Genomic DNA, 15,474 nt, shown 5'->3' on the forward strand with positions numbered 1-15,474 from the left:
GGTGCAGTGTTTGATTACTTTGCTGAAGTAATCACCTCTTTTCTTCCCCTAAAGGATCAACAGCACACCCCTGCACTAATGTGCCTAAAGGGGAAGACCTTAAGCAAAGACGGTAGGTCTGATCCTCGCTCTTAACGAGGTTGCCCCGGGCACGATTCTTCCACTTCAGGTATTCTTTTTGCCTTTGTCAGTAATCCTGCTAAGTACCAATGCACTTTCCGAAACAATCAGCCCAGGGGAATATCCGTGACAAATTAACTTCAGCTGCAGAAGCTATGCTTGTGTTTGCTCATTTTATTTCTCTTGCTATGAGAAGACTTAGACTGTCAAAGTTTTCTACAAAGTTTGTAAACGATATTTTTCTTCTCGTCTCAGCCCTCTGACAACATAACTACTCATGTTGTGCTGTGGCAACAGCCGGTTTAGTTGGCTGTAGTATAGAGTATATAGCAAATTCTCCAATTAAGACTGTTTTCTACATCCGAACAGACCTCGCTGATGACAAAGGTCTCCTTACAAACGACTAAATACTGCAGATGAACAGCTTATCATGCGTAACTCAGAGGACGAAATATAATAGAAATCGTACAAAGTAGATCCTGTTGCCAATGAATATAATGTGAAGTATTCTTATGGAAAATCAAAACAAACAGTCTTCCACAAAGAAAACACAGTGAAAGCAAAAGTTACTGTCCACAGCAAAATCAGTCAGAGTATCTCCGCGCTTATATATGTCGACTTTCACGTAACACACAAAAAACAGGACCCCTACTTCAGACTTAACATGCTTTGACGAACTCGGTAAAATAAGAAAAGGAACGTTGTTTATGTAGTTTAAAGTAACTGCACTGTCATCATTGCTGTATGATATTGACAATTCAACGTAACGACTGTCTAAGTGAAACAAATAAGGGAGACTAAAATGAAGGTCTTGTGATACGTGGTGGGTCTTTCGCAGGGCCGTCTTTAACCAATTGGAGGCCCTGGGCACATTAGGATAATGGTGCCCCTATGACCTTGACAGACCACTTTTCTGTTAGAATAGACAAAGAAAGTAGATAAGCGAGATTCTAGATGCATTATTATTGATTAAATGAATAGGTAGTATGATATAATACATAAAAGTAACTCTTTTAGCATTCACTGGTTAGTGTTTAAATAGCTATGTTGATTGAAGAGCTATCCTTCTAGATTTGAGATGAGCAAAATCACTTCTTCAAAACCTATATTTATGAGCATATCACACTCTATGGACATCAGCGATGAAGTGGGTAATCTCTCTAGAAGCTTTGGGCTTCTTAATTCACTTTTTAGTCTTTGCAGTCTTGGAGAAACAGCTTTCCGCACTGCAGCTGGTTACCATCATGCTTAAAAAGGTTCTCAATGCGATTTACACATTTGGAAATCCGTCTTCAATTTGGTTTCTTTCAAAAGATGATATGTTTTCCCCATATTCCCCATTTTTACTATGAACAATTTTCAAGTATTGTGTTAAATGTAGACACTCCGTTTCCAACTCTTCATAAAAAATTTCAGCATATACTTCGCAACTTTGTCACAGTTCTACGGAATTCAGTGTTTTCAAGTGAAATAACAAACCAAAACGTTGACTAATTTTCTCATACGAACTTAATCGCCGTTTTAGATGAACGCTCAGGGTATCAATCATGGTTTTCCATGCACCCTGACTCGCACAATTGTGCGTCAGTGTAGTGATTCGACCTGTTGGGCCATCTTTCATGAACAGCATTCCATGGGGATGTTTTTCAACAGGATAACGGCCCACCCACATACCGTTGTTGTTACCCAACGTCCGCTAAAGAGTGTCGATATGTTGCCTTGTCGTGCTCGATCACAATATCTGTCTTCAATCTAGCAAGTAAGGGACATCATCGGACACCTATTCCAGCATCATCCACAACCAGCATTAAACGTCCCTGTATTGAATGACCAAGTGCAACAGGCATGGAACTCCATCCCACAAATTGACATGTGAGACCTGCACAACACAATGCATGCACGTTTTCGTGCTTGCATTCGACATTCTGGCGGTTTCACCTATTATTAGTGTACCAGCACTTCGCATTTGCAATGGCTTATCTCGCACTTACATTAACCTGTGATCTTGGAAAGTTAATCACTAAAATTTATCTCCACACAAGTGTATTCTAGAAGTTTCATTACTCAACGTTAATTATTTCTTGGCGTTCCCATTTTTTTCCGTTAGTGTACAAGATACTTGGCAATGACAATGTTCTCGAAACTAACTAATATTGACAGCACATTTTATTCAAATAAGACTTCCCTAGTGGACCTCCATCTCTTAAATGAAAACAATGAACAACCAGACCCCTCTTTCTCACTGCGCACTCTGAGCCCGTGCGCAGTGTCTCGCGATTGACAGGGGCCCCCTAGTTACTGGCAAATCACCAAAGATAACCGATATTTATTACCGAAAAACAAATTTATGTCGAGAAATTCGAGCGATAATGACTGACTACAATACCTGCTCACTTATTAGTTTTGCGCACTGCACAGTTCTGCTCAGGGTGAATAGCGACGTAAAATTAAAAGTGACCGCCAGGATTAAACAAACAGATTGGACGATGGCGAACTCTCCTGTATTTCCTTGCGGTGTTGTGGCGTTTGTTTTGTTCGTAGATGTTACTGACTGTGCTCTGAGACATTCTTTGATTAAATCGTCGTTTGCCTCTTTTGTTTCGTGTTAGTGACTATTTTCGCAGTAAAAATAAATACTGAATTATAATATAAAATGTTGAAGCGGTCGTATCCTAGTGGATCTGCAAAAAGGAAAAAAAGTAGTACATCAGAAGAAAATAATTGAAAAATTACCAAAATTAACAGCATATTTTACTACGAATACTGGAGCAACTTCTGTAAGTAGCAATCAGATAATAAATCTTCCACATGATGAGTAGTGTCGATAACAAATTGAGGGAATTTCTGAATGTTGATGCTCCACACCAATTTCAGATTCCTACCAATTTAGAAAAAGAGATTGAATCAGAAGGCGACCGTCCCTACGACGAAAGTACAACAATTTCAGTGACTTTACCAACACCGACAACTGTGTCATCTGAACAACTGTTTTCCAACCCAGAAGAAATATTACACGATCCCGCTGATAATTTTGATGAAAATTTTACAAAAAGAATTCACGAAATTTTGATTCGTAAGGGACCTATATATTTTCAAAATAAAGATTTTGACTTCTCCGAGGCACCCAGAACCTACAAAGATGGTAATAAAACAGTGACTATATATTTCAACAAAGCATAATTTAATCGCAATTTACAGAACAATGAAAGTGTCGAAAGAAAATGTTGTTGCACTCACCTTTCAAAAATTGTGTATTTTGTTTTTGATGCTGCTTATTTAACCCTTCTGTTGTAAATCTATGATCTACGAGTGGATGTAATGGTTTGAAGCAAATTAATCACATAATTTTGACTCATGAAAGTAGCCCAGCACGTTGGCACTCTATAATGACTTATGTGGCACGATGTAAATCAGTTGCTAGAATGGATATAGACTTATTGTCTCAACATCAAAAAGAAGTGGATTACTGCAGAAGTGTGCTTTAACGGATTGTAGCATTTGTAAAATTTTTGGCATCGAGAGGGCTTCCATTTCGCGGGGACAGTGAAATCCTAGGATCTCCCAACAATGGGATTGGGATGTGTGGAATTATTGAGTGAATTCGATCCATTTCTTGCAGATCACTTACAAAACTCTGGGAATCCTGGGAAAGGTAGCACTTCTTATTTATTAGCGAAATTATAAATGAAGATGCATTAGCAAAATATATTTCTATTATAGTTGACAGTACGCCCGAGCTACCTCATGTTGACCAGCTAACTTTTATAATTCGAAACTTAAAAGACCGTGTTCCTGTTGAAAAGTTCCTGAAATTTATACCTATTAAAGACCATAAATCTGAGTATTTAGAAAAAATCATCTTGTATTTTTTAGAAAATCATGATATTCCATAGAAGATTACAGAGGAAAAAGCTACGACAATGCTCCAAATATGGCAAGGAAGTATACTGGTCTACAAGCAAGAATCAAGGAGAAGTGTGAATTTGCCACCTTTGTACCATGTGCGGGACATTCACTAAATCAGGTGGGAGTCCAAGCTGCTGGGTGTGTATCAGAGGCAACAAAGTTTTTTGAAATGGTTCAGAAAGTGTACAAATTTTTGTAGAGCCCTACCCACCGATGGAATATATTCACAGAACATTAAAGTTTAAAAAAAGTTGTTAAAAGTTTTTCGCAAACCAGGTGGTCAGCCCGAACTGATGCAGTAAGCGCCTTGCATGAAGATCTTAAACAAATTATGGAAACTTTGATGTCCATCGCAGAAGTTACAGAACAGGCAAGAGAAACTAGAGACGAAGCCCTTACTCTGTCCAGAAAAATGGAAAAGCTAGAATCTATTATACTAAAGGAAATTTGGAGCTCTATATTGGAAAGAATAGACAAAACAAGTAATTATCTTCAGAAATAAACAATAACACAGCGCGTTGCAACTAATTTGTTCGCTTCACTTGATGATTTTATCATTAACCTCAGGAATAAATCCGATGACTTCGAATCGTTCGCCAAAGAAAGGAACACGGAATCTGATTACAAGGACTTATCTCAAAGAACAAAACGTCGAAGCTCACGCCAAAGTTTTTTGACAGCTCTGCACCGTCAGTCCAACTGAATCTACCTTGTGACTTCAGCAGTTGCCGATACAACAAACGGATTTATTGGATTACTGCTGGCTTGCCATCTGAGCTCTTGATATTCATACAGCTGCTTCTCTTTACACCAAAGATCTCTTTAACTTTCCTACAGGTGATATCTGTATTGTCCCTACTCATGCTTCTATAGCTTTACAATTATCCTTTAGCCACACCTGCTTAACAATCTTGCACTTTTTGTCAATCTCAATATTTACAAATACTCCTTAGTGCCTGTTTGATTTGCTGCATTTTTATATTTTTCCCTTACGTCAAATAAATCCAGTTTCCGTTGTGTTACACGCGGATTTATAATGGACCTTGTAAACTTGATCCTGTGCTGCCTTAACTATTTCTACTCTCAAAGCTCCCACACATCTAATGTATTTTTGTACTATCTGTTTCCTTACACAATTGCACTATGAAACTTTGAGTATACTCAGGTTAATTTAATTTATCCAGGCCCCATCTACTTAATTTTCTACCTTCCTGCGATTTTTTTCAGTTTTAATTTGAGTCAAATTCGACATCTGCCTCCGGAAATGTTTCGCAACTTTACGATGGGTCCCGGAAGCTTTGTCTTAGTATTTTGTAAGATGTCTGAAAGCTTCCGGTGTCTCCATGTCTCTTCCACGTAAAGAACTCTATTTCATGATTCTTGAACCAAGTATTAGCGAAGATTAAATTGTACTACAGAGTTATAACACGGACTGCATAGAGAAGCGGCCGGGAGAAGCAGGGGTAGGAGTAGTCCTTTTCTAGGAGCTCGTACGTAGTGTAGATGGCTGCCAACGAACAGGCGGAAGAATACTACTTGTACAGTTGGGCACAAAATCGACCAAGGCAGTAATAATACACGTGTACATCCTACATTAACCGATGATGAAGAAGAAGCAAAAAAGATAGTGCAGTAAGATAAAAGGTGCTATAAACACGGACAACGGACGAGACAATCTTATCATTACGGGAGACTGGAACGGATCAGTGGGAGAAGGAAGAGGTGGCACCATAGTGCGACCTTTTGGGCTTGGAGAAAGAAATGTACAGGGAGGTAGATTAGTAGCATTTTGTGCAGCACATCAGCTACACTATTGTCCATTAAAATTGCTACACCAAGAAGAAATGCAGATGATAAACGGTTATTCATTGGACAAATATATAATACTAGACCTGACATGTGATTACATTTTCACGCAAGTTGGGTGCATAGATCCGGGGGAAACCAGTACCCAGAACAACCACCTCTGGCCGTAATAACGGCCTTGATACGCCTGGGCATTGAGTCAAACAGAGCTTGGCTGGCGTGTACAGGTACAGCTGCCCATGTAGCTTCAGCACGATACCACAGTTCATCAAGAGTAGTGACTGGCGTATTGTGACTAGTCAGTTGCTCGGCCACCATTGACCAGACGTTTTCAATTGGTGAGAGATCTGGAGAATGTGCTGGCCAGGGCAGCAGTCGAACATTTTCTCTATCCAGAAAGGCCTGTACAGGACCTACAACATTCGGTCGTGCATTATCCTGCTGAAATGTAGTGTTTCGTAGGGATCGAATGAAGGGTAGAGCCACGGGTCGTAACACATCTGAAATGTAACGTCCACTGTTCAAAGTTGGTCAGTGTGAACAAGAGGTGACCGAGACGTGTAACCAATGGCACCCCTTACCATCACGCCGGGTGATACGCCAGTATGGCGATGACGAATACACGCTTGCAGTGTGCGTTCACCGCGATGTCGCCAAACACGGATGCGACCATCATGATGCTGTAAACAGAACCTGGATTCATCCGAAAAAATGACGTTTTGGCATTCGTGCACCCACGTTCGTCGTTGAGTACACCATCCTCCTGTCTGTGATGCAGCGTCAAGGGTAACCGCAGCCATGGTATCGGAGCTTATATGCTGCTGGAAACGTCGTCTAACTGTTCGTGCAGATGGTTGTTGCCTTGCAAACGTCCACATCTGTTGACTCAGGGATCGAGACGTGGCTGCACGATACGTTACAGCCATGTGGATAAGATGCCTATCATCTCGACTAATAGTGATACGAGGCCGTTGGGATCCAGCACGGCGTTGTGTTACTCTCCTGAACCCACCGATTCCATATTCTGCGAACAGTCATTGGATCTCGACCAACGCCAGCAGCAATGTCGCGATACGATAAACTGCAATCGCGATAGGCTACAATCCGACCTTTATCAAAGTCAGAAACGTGATGGTACGCATTTCTCGTCCTTACACGAGGCATCACAACAACGTTTTACCAGGCAACGCCGATCAACTGCTGTTTGTGTATGAGAAATCGGCTGGAAACTTTCCTCATGGCAGCACGTTGTAGGTGTCGCCACCGGCGCTAACCTTGTGTGAATGCTCTGAAAAGCTAATCAATTGCATATCACAGCATCATCTTCCTGTTGGTTAAATTTCGCGTCTGTAGCACGTCATCTTCGTGGTGTAGCAATTTTAATGGCCAATAGTGTAGTTACATGTAAAGTGTGGTTTCAGCACCATCCACGGACTTCATTCTAGTTAGACAACGCTTCCGGAATCAAATAAGACAGTGTAGAAACTAAATAGGCCCAGGCATTCATAGTGACCATAACATAGTGATAGGAGGATGTGACTTGAATTTTAAAAACCTTAAGAAAAGAACTTTTGAGAAATGGGATCTGAATAGACTAAAGGACGACGTACAAGGAACAAAGAAACATGGCTACAGTTATGAACAACGCCATAAACGTTAAAGAATGATCGGAGGACTTGAAGAATAATATCCTATGACCATTAAACGGAGTAGTTTGGAGACAGAAGGAAAAGCATAAAGAATAATGGATTACGGACATCATAATATCAAAGATAAATTTAAAACTTAACGTGAACCAATACACCGCTGGGGAAGGGTAAAGGCAATACAGAGCATTGAGGTATGAAATCAACCGTAAGTAAAAAAGAGCTCAATAGAAATTCTTTGAGGACTAATGCAAAGGCGTGAATGAAATAATCAAAGTAGGAAGCAGGAGTCTGCCTATAAATCAATTAAACAGTTCTTTGGGAACAGACAAATAAAATTGAGTTGAGTCCAAAATGGTGATATGATATTATTATATGAGAAGAAATAAATTGCAGAAAGCTGACAACAGTACCTTAAAACACTGTATGTAGGAATTAATAAAGACCTGGAACTGGAGAACGCTGAGTGAATCGATCCGGGAGTAGAGGAGACTATATCTTGCGCGATGAGTTCGACTTTGCAGTCGGACAGCTAAAAGCTGGGAAAGCCGCTGGAGTTGATTATATACCAGCAGAACTCATCGAGTCTGCTGGAGAACAGCTACATGGAGAACTATTCCATCTCATCCAAGTTACATTCGAAACTAGGGACCTCCAACGGACTTTAAAAATGTAGCGCAGTTCCAATACCAAATAAATTGTCTGCAAACAGACGTGAACATCGTGGGACCCTCAGTTAACACACGCCTCGAAGATCTCATCATCTATTACTCTAAGGTGGACGGGAGACAGGATAGATGAAATGATCACAGACGACCAGTTTGGCTTTAGAAGAGGTGTAGGTACACGAGAAGCTATTCTCTGCTTACGATTAATTCTTGAGAGAAGACAGCGACCGGTCAAGAAACATACATTGCCTTCACCAACTTAGAAAAAGTATTCGACAGTGTAGACTGTTGACAGCATTTTAAGATGATGGGAGAGACTGGCATTAAGTATAAGGACAAAATGGCAATGCTGTGACGGTAGAGAGAGGAGGGGGCTGCGATATGGTGCGGAGAACATCAAGAAGAAGCTATTACGAAGGAAGGTGTACGACAAGGCTACTCACTCTCTTCTATCTTGTTCAATGGATACATTCAGAGGGCAATAGTTGAATTTAGGGGTGAACTAGGAAACACGGGAGGAATTAAAATTCTTGGTAAGAAAATAGGCATTCTGAGATTTGCGGTCCATATTCTTCCTATGACATGAAAATTAGTAAAGATAGAAGCAAAAAACTGACAATACACCGTTGCTCACTGCTGACTTAATAACGAGCGGCTGGAATACGTCTAATCCTTAGCCTACCTAGGTAGTAAAATTAAGTCAGACAGAAAGTCATGGAAGGATATTGTAACCCCTATCCGGTAGGCAAAAGCTGCTTTTAACAACAGAATAAACCTTTTCTCATCCAGCAGCGAACATTTCAGCGAAAACCTTATAAAGACGATTGTCTGGTGTGTGCTTCTGTACGTAAGGGAAACATGGAGAAGGAGAAAAACATAAAGTAACAGCCTTCGATATGTGGTGCCACAGCAGAATGCTTAGGATTTCCTGAGCAGACAAGACATCAAACGAAGAGGTGTTCCACAGAGTGGAGAAAGATAAGCCTTGTCTCCTGAAGGTAATCAAACGCAGAAGGGACACATGGGTCAGAGATCTGCTGAGACGTGATGGTATCATTAAAAGTATCGCTGAAGGGACAGTAGAATCAGACCGAGACCAGAATACATCAACCAGATCAAGGAGGATCCCTGCTGCACTACCGATACCGCTCTCAAGAGGAAGGCTGAATATAGATATGAATGGCGAACAGCTGCTAACCAACTAGATAATTGATGAACTAAGAAAAAGGAGAAGAAGAAATTGTGCTCAGTGCCAATTTCTATAAGGCATCTTCAACTTTCATTCCTCTTCTCCAGCCCATTTTCTCCTATTATTTTACTTTGTCTCTCTTTTCCAACAATCAAACTCCAGTCCAACATAAAAATTACACTACTGGTCATTAAAATTGCTACACCAAGAAGATGACGTGCTAAAGACGCGAAATGTAACCAATGGGAAGAAGATGCTGTGATATGCAATTGATTAGCTTTTCAGAGCATTCACACAAGGTTGGCGTCGGTGACAACACCTACAACGTGCTGCTACGAGGAAAGTTTCTAACCGATTTCTCATACACAAACAGCAGTTAACCGGCGTTGCCTGGTGAAACGTTGTTTTGAGGCCTCGTGTAAGGAGGAGAAATGCGTACCATCACGTTTCCGACTTTGATAAAGGTCGGATTGTAGCCTATCGCGATTGCGGTTTATCGTATCGCGACATTACTGCTGGCGTTGGTCGAGATCCAATGACTGTTAGCAGAATATGGAATCGGTGGGTTCAGGAGGGTAATACGGAACGCCGTGCTGGATTCCAGCGGCTTTCTATCACTATTAGTCGAGATGACAGGCATCTTATTCACATGGCTGTAACGGATCGTGCAGCCACGTCTCGATCACTAAGTCAACAGATGGGGACGTTTGCAAGACAACAAACATCTGCACGAACAGTTGGACGACGTTTGCAGCAGCATGGACTATCGGCTCGTAGACCATGGCTGCGGTTACCCTTGTCGCTGCGTCAGAGATAAGACCGCCTGCGATGGTGTACTCAACGACGAACCTGGGTGCAGGAATGGCAAAACGACATTTTTTCAGAGGAATCTAGGTTCTGTTTACAGCATCATGATGGTCGCATCCGTGTTTGGCGACATCGCGGTGAACGCACATTGGAAGCGTGTGTTCGCCATCGCAATACTGGCGTATCACACGGCGTGAAGGTATGGGATGCCATTGGTTACACGTCTCGGTCACCTCTTGTTCGCATTGATGGCACATTTCACATGTGTTACGACCCGTAGCTCTACCCTTCATTCGATACCTGCGAAACCCTACACTTCAGCAAGATGATGCACGACCGCATGTTGCAGGTCCTGTAAGGGCCTTTCTGGATACAGAAAATGGATACAGCACATTCTCCAGATCTCTCACCAACTGAAAACGTCTGGTCAATGGTGGCCGAGCAACTGGCTCGTCACAATACGCCAGTCACTACTCTTGATGAACTGTGGTATCGTGTTGAAGCTGCACGGGCAACTGTACATGTACACGCCATCCAAGCTCTAATTGACTCAATGCCCAGGCGTATCAAGGCCGTTATTAAGGCCAGAGGTGGTTGTTCTGGGTACTGATTTCTCAGGATCTGTGCACCCAAATTGCGTGAAAATGTAATCACATGTCAGTTCCAGTATAATATATTTGTCCAATGAATACCCGTTTATCATCTGCATTTCTTCTTGGTGTAGATATTTTAATGGCCAGTAGTGTAAAACTAAATGAATACTTGCTTTCATCTCATCATACTTTCTTTTAATCTCTTCATGGTCATCGAAGCTTGTAGGCGTTTATGCTTGTATAGCAGGGGTGTGTTGGCTTGTGCACTTCTTCACTACGATAACGCTTTGACTATGCTTACCAGCATTCCCGTTTTCTTATTCATTACGAGGCCTGTTACTGCGTTACCCCTGTTTCATTTTGTGTTGATACTCCTGTACTCCAGACCAGAAGTTCTGTTGTTCCTCCCAGCGTACATAACTAAATACAAGTCTACGGGACGAACATTCATGAAACCGGCAAACTGCACGGACGGTTTCCTGACTTGAAATGGTGGAAGAAAGGTCCTATGAACATGTGTCCGGAAATCTATCGTTGCCACGGTGGATGACTTTGACGAATGAAAATTCCTTTGAAAAAATGCGGTGTTTTCTTTGGTTGTTGCAGGCTGTGTTTCTTTGTGTTTTACAGGCTGTGTGGCTGATGTAGAGTACTGTAAGTAGCAGACTGGTCCAGTATTCAGATCGAGAACAAGACGAGACGGTGTTTGTGTAGGCCAAGCAGGTAGAAACGGTCGAGAGGCAGAACCCCGTCCTCCAGATCTAGTGTACGCACAGTCCGCCGCCTCCTTGCAAGGTCCGTTTGTCTGAAAGGACCCATAGTCACACAAACGCCCAGAAAGTGCTTTAAATGTCACTTGATGTCGTTAGTGTATATGAGGGTACTTGTTTTGGTATAGCTGTGCTGCATCTCGACCGTTTCCATCTGCTTGGCCATGCAGAAATACCGTCTCAGATTTTTCTCGACGTGAATACCGGACCATTCTGTTGCTTACAGCACGCTGCGTCAATCACACAGCAAGCAACACACAGATAACACACGGCACGTGATCAGAGGAACTTTCATTCGTCAGCGGCATCCACCGTGGCAACGTTGCATTTCCGGACACATTTTCGTAAGACCTTTTCCTCCCTCATTTCCAGTGAGGAATCCGTCCCTACAGTTTGCATGTTTTATTAAACTGCCTTCCTGGTTGAGCTATTTAACAGCCCACTCCGCGGTCCTTAGAACACCGTAGAAAGCACTCCTTGTGAGTAATTCCCGCCTGGATTTCCAAATGGGGACTATTTAACTTACAGAATATTTTACCCAAGCGGACGCCATCCTCAACAAACCATACAGTAGCGCCGTACTTCCTAGGGAAAATAACGGCTGTAGTTTCTCCTTGTTTTTAGCGGCTCGCAGTACCAGCAGAACAAGAATATGTTGGCTAATCTTACGAGACTGGATCACTAAATCATACAGATTGTTGCCTTTGCAACAATTTAAAACACTGTTGTGCCTCGTCAGGACCTGTACGTTTGTCTGGCCTTTCTATAGATATCCCTCTGATGTGGTTGCGCCGAAGGTATGATTACCTGTAATGTAGGCACACGCAAGCCATGCCACCTCGCAAAAGTCCTTGGTTCATAGGGGGATAAATATGCTACCGCGCTTATTCTAGTTGACTTTTGTGGGACACTGAGTTCGTTGTTATACTCGTATGTATTCAGGGGTAATAAAAGCTTTTATATCTTTCTTTGGAATTCGATTCATACAGACGAACTCGTTTGTGTTTTCAGAACGGAACTGAACATAAATACTGTACAGAGAATTAGTAAAATACATGAAACAATTCATAGTTTCACTCACATTACTTTCTTATTTACCGTTTCGGAAATTGCATTCGACAGTTCCTACTGACAACTACCATAATGCTTTCGGGTCTTCAACATTGATCTCTTTGCTTCATGAATTTGAGGCAGTAAACGTAGCTTTTTTTCATTTTCTTGTGCAATAATCACCACTGTATAAAGTTTTTCAACTCGGTACTCAGTACATCATTAACAACTTTTTTGGCTTCCCCTAGATCTTCAAGGATACCCTGAATGGCGAAAGAGGACACTTTTGCTTTATGTCCTGAAAGTGACCGTAATCACAAAGGATGCCCTCCTCAATCATACGGTTTCATTCTCATAGGTTAGCCTTTAGTGGCGCCACAGCTTCCTCGTAGCCAATATACACTGAAGGGCTGTCCTTTTGGCCCCCGCGAGCTCGCGGAAGTGCCACAACACGACGCAGCACAGACTCGACTAATGTCTGAAGCAGTGCTGGAGGGAACTGACACCATGAATCCTGCATGGCAGTCCGTAAGAGTACCAGGGAGTGGAGATCCCTTATGAACAGCACGTTGCAAGGCATTCGAGATATGTTGAATAATGATCATGTCAGGGGATTTTGGTGGCGAGCGGAAATGTTTAAACTCAGGAGAGTGTTCCTGGAGCCACTCTGTAACGATTCTGGACGTGTGGGGTGTCACATTGAACTGCTGGAATTGTTCAAGTCCGTCGGAATGCATAATGAACACGAATAGATGCAGGTGACAAGATAGGATGCTTACGTACGTATCACCTGTCAGAATCGCATCTAGACGTATCAGAAATCCCATATCACTCCAGCTGCACACGCCTCACACCATTACAAAGCCTCCACCAGCTTGAACACCCCCTGCTGACATGCAGGGTCCATGGATTCATGAAGTTGTCTCCATGCACGTACACGTCCCTCGTCCGACCAGGTAACATATTTCCAATGATCAACAGTCCACTAACGGTGTTGACGGTCCAAGGTGAGATGTAAAGCTTTGTGTCGTCCAGTCATCTAGGGTACATGAGTGGCCTTCGGCTCCGAAAGCCCATATCGATGATGTTCCGTTGAATGGCTCGCACACTGACACTTGTTGATGGCCTGGAATTAAAATCTGTAGCAATTTGTGGAAGGGTTGCTCTTCAGTCGTCGTTGGTCCCGTTCGTTTTCCGGCCGCAGCTATGTGGAGATTTGATGTTTTACCGGATTCCTGATATTCACGGTACACTCGTGAAATGGTCGTACGGGAAAATCCCCACTTCATCGCTACCCCGGAGGTGCTGTGTCCCATCGCTCGTGCGGCGACTATAACACCACTTTCAAACTTAAATCTTGATAACTTGCCATTGTATCAGCAGTAACCGATCTAACAACTGAGCCAGACACTTGTTGTCTTACATAGGCGTTGCCGACCGCAGCACCGTATTCTGCCTGCTTACATATCTCTGTATTTGAATACGCAGGCCTATACTAGTTTCTTTGGCACTTCAGTGTATTAGTGTCTCACCAACTTGATGGTGCTGTCGGCTTGTAGAAGATATAGAGTGGGCCAGGAACATTCGAAAATAAAGTACGAATTGGAAACTCTAGTGTGGCGATATTGCCAATGTTGACTGCCTTTGATAGTAAAACTATAACCAAGGTGTCGAAAAGAAAGGGTTGGTAAGACACGTTACCCCAACTGCTTTTAGATTAATTAGAGTAACAGTTAAGGGGAAGACTTAACTACAGTTGCAACTATTAATATCCACAGGTTCACTACTGCTGAGCAACTAGTTCTACTTCTCCCTGATGCAAAGCGTGCTTAGTCCTTAAATGTTAGTGTATCGGTTTGATCTGCAATTGTTTTTAGTCGCTCTCATTTAGTAGCTCCCGTACTCAGTTGATTAAAACGCTCCAATGGCACTCGGAAAGAGGAGAGTTCACGTCTTTATCCAGTAACATAAATCTGGAACATTTGCTAAAGAAGGCCAAAGTATCATCATTCCTCCGTAAGTCTCCATCCATGTGGACCATGGTCACACGTCTAATATTCTTCTCTCGACAAACATTCCTCTAAAACCCGAGGCAGAAACATATAAGACTTCGGCGCTGTATCAACCAATCTTTTACCGAACACAAGGGCCATTCATTGTCTTTTTACATATTTTTATTTTTATTTTTACTGAAAAGTGTGAATTATTGGTCGCCTGGGGAAACAATGAGCACTAGCAGCATTATACAGCCTAGCTTGTCGTGCGTTAATGTACGACTGAAGGGCCCAGTGTATTTCAATAACAAGAGAAATCAATTTAGGCACCACAAATAACACGAACGTGCTTTACCGTTTATGGTATGATTTGCGGGACTAATGACAGATCTGAAAATTCTGCCATTCAAACTAACCGAGGAAACAAAGTGTTCTGCAATAACAGGATAACCGAATTTGTGGAAGGCAGGAATACTGGTAGTTTGTAATTAACTTCTGTCGCTAACTCGTTTTGGTCTCACTTCCCGTATTTCTGTGGTATTGCTTCGGGATACATGATTACTGTGTAATGCTCTCAACTCCAATAGCTGCCATTTTCGTATACGTTGGAGACATTTTTCGCCCTTCAGTGACTAATGGAGTGACGTTCTGAAGCGCAGGCAAATCGTATTAGATCAATTTACGCTTCTGTTCATATAACAAAGTCCTTTGACGGGCGTGTTAACTAACAGGCAGTCACAGCTAACGTGACCCTTTTCCCTACTAGATCATGACGTAAGGTCTGTTTCGCGTATTGCCATATTTGTGTGACACTTTTCTGTGGGAACATGGAATGTGAAGTACCTGGCTTCTTTTCCCCTTGCCTTTCGGTGCGAGAGACCCAAATTTGACGTGGTGACCTATCTTAGTTATGCATTTATTGTAA

The sequence above is a fragment of the Schistocerca serialis genome, chromosome 4, assembly GCF_023864345.2.
Source record: "Schistocerca serialis cubense isolate TAMUIC-IGC-003099 chromosome 4, iqSchSeri2.2, whole genome shotgun sequence".
NCBI lineage: Eukaryota > Metazoa > Arthropoda > Insecta > Orthoptera > Acrididae > Schistocerca > Schistocerca serialis.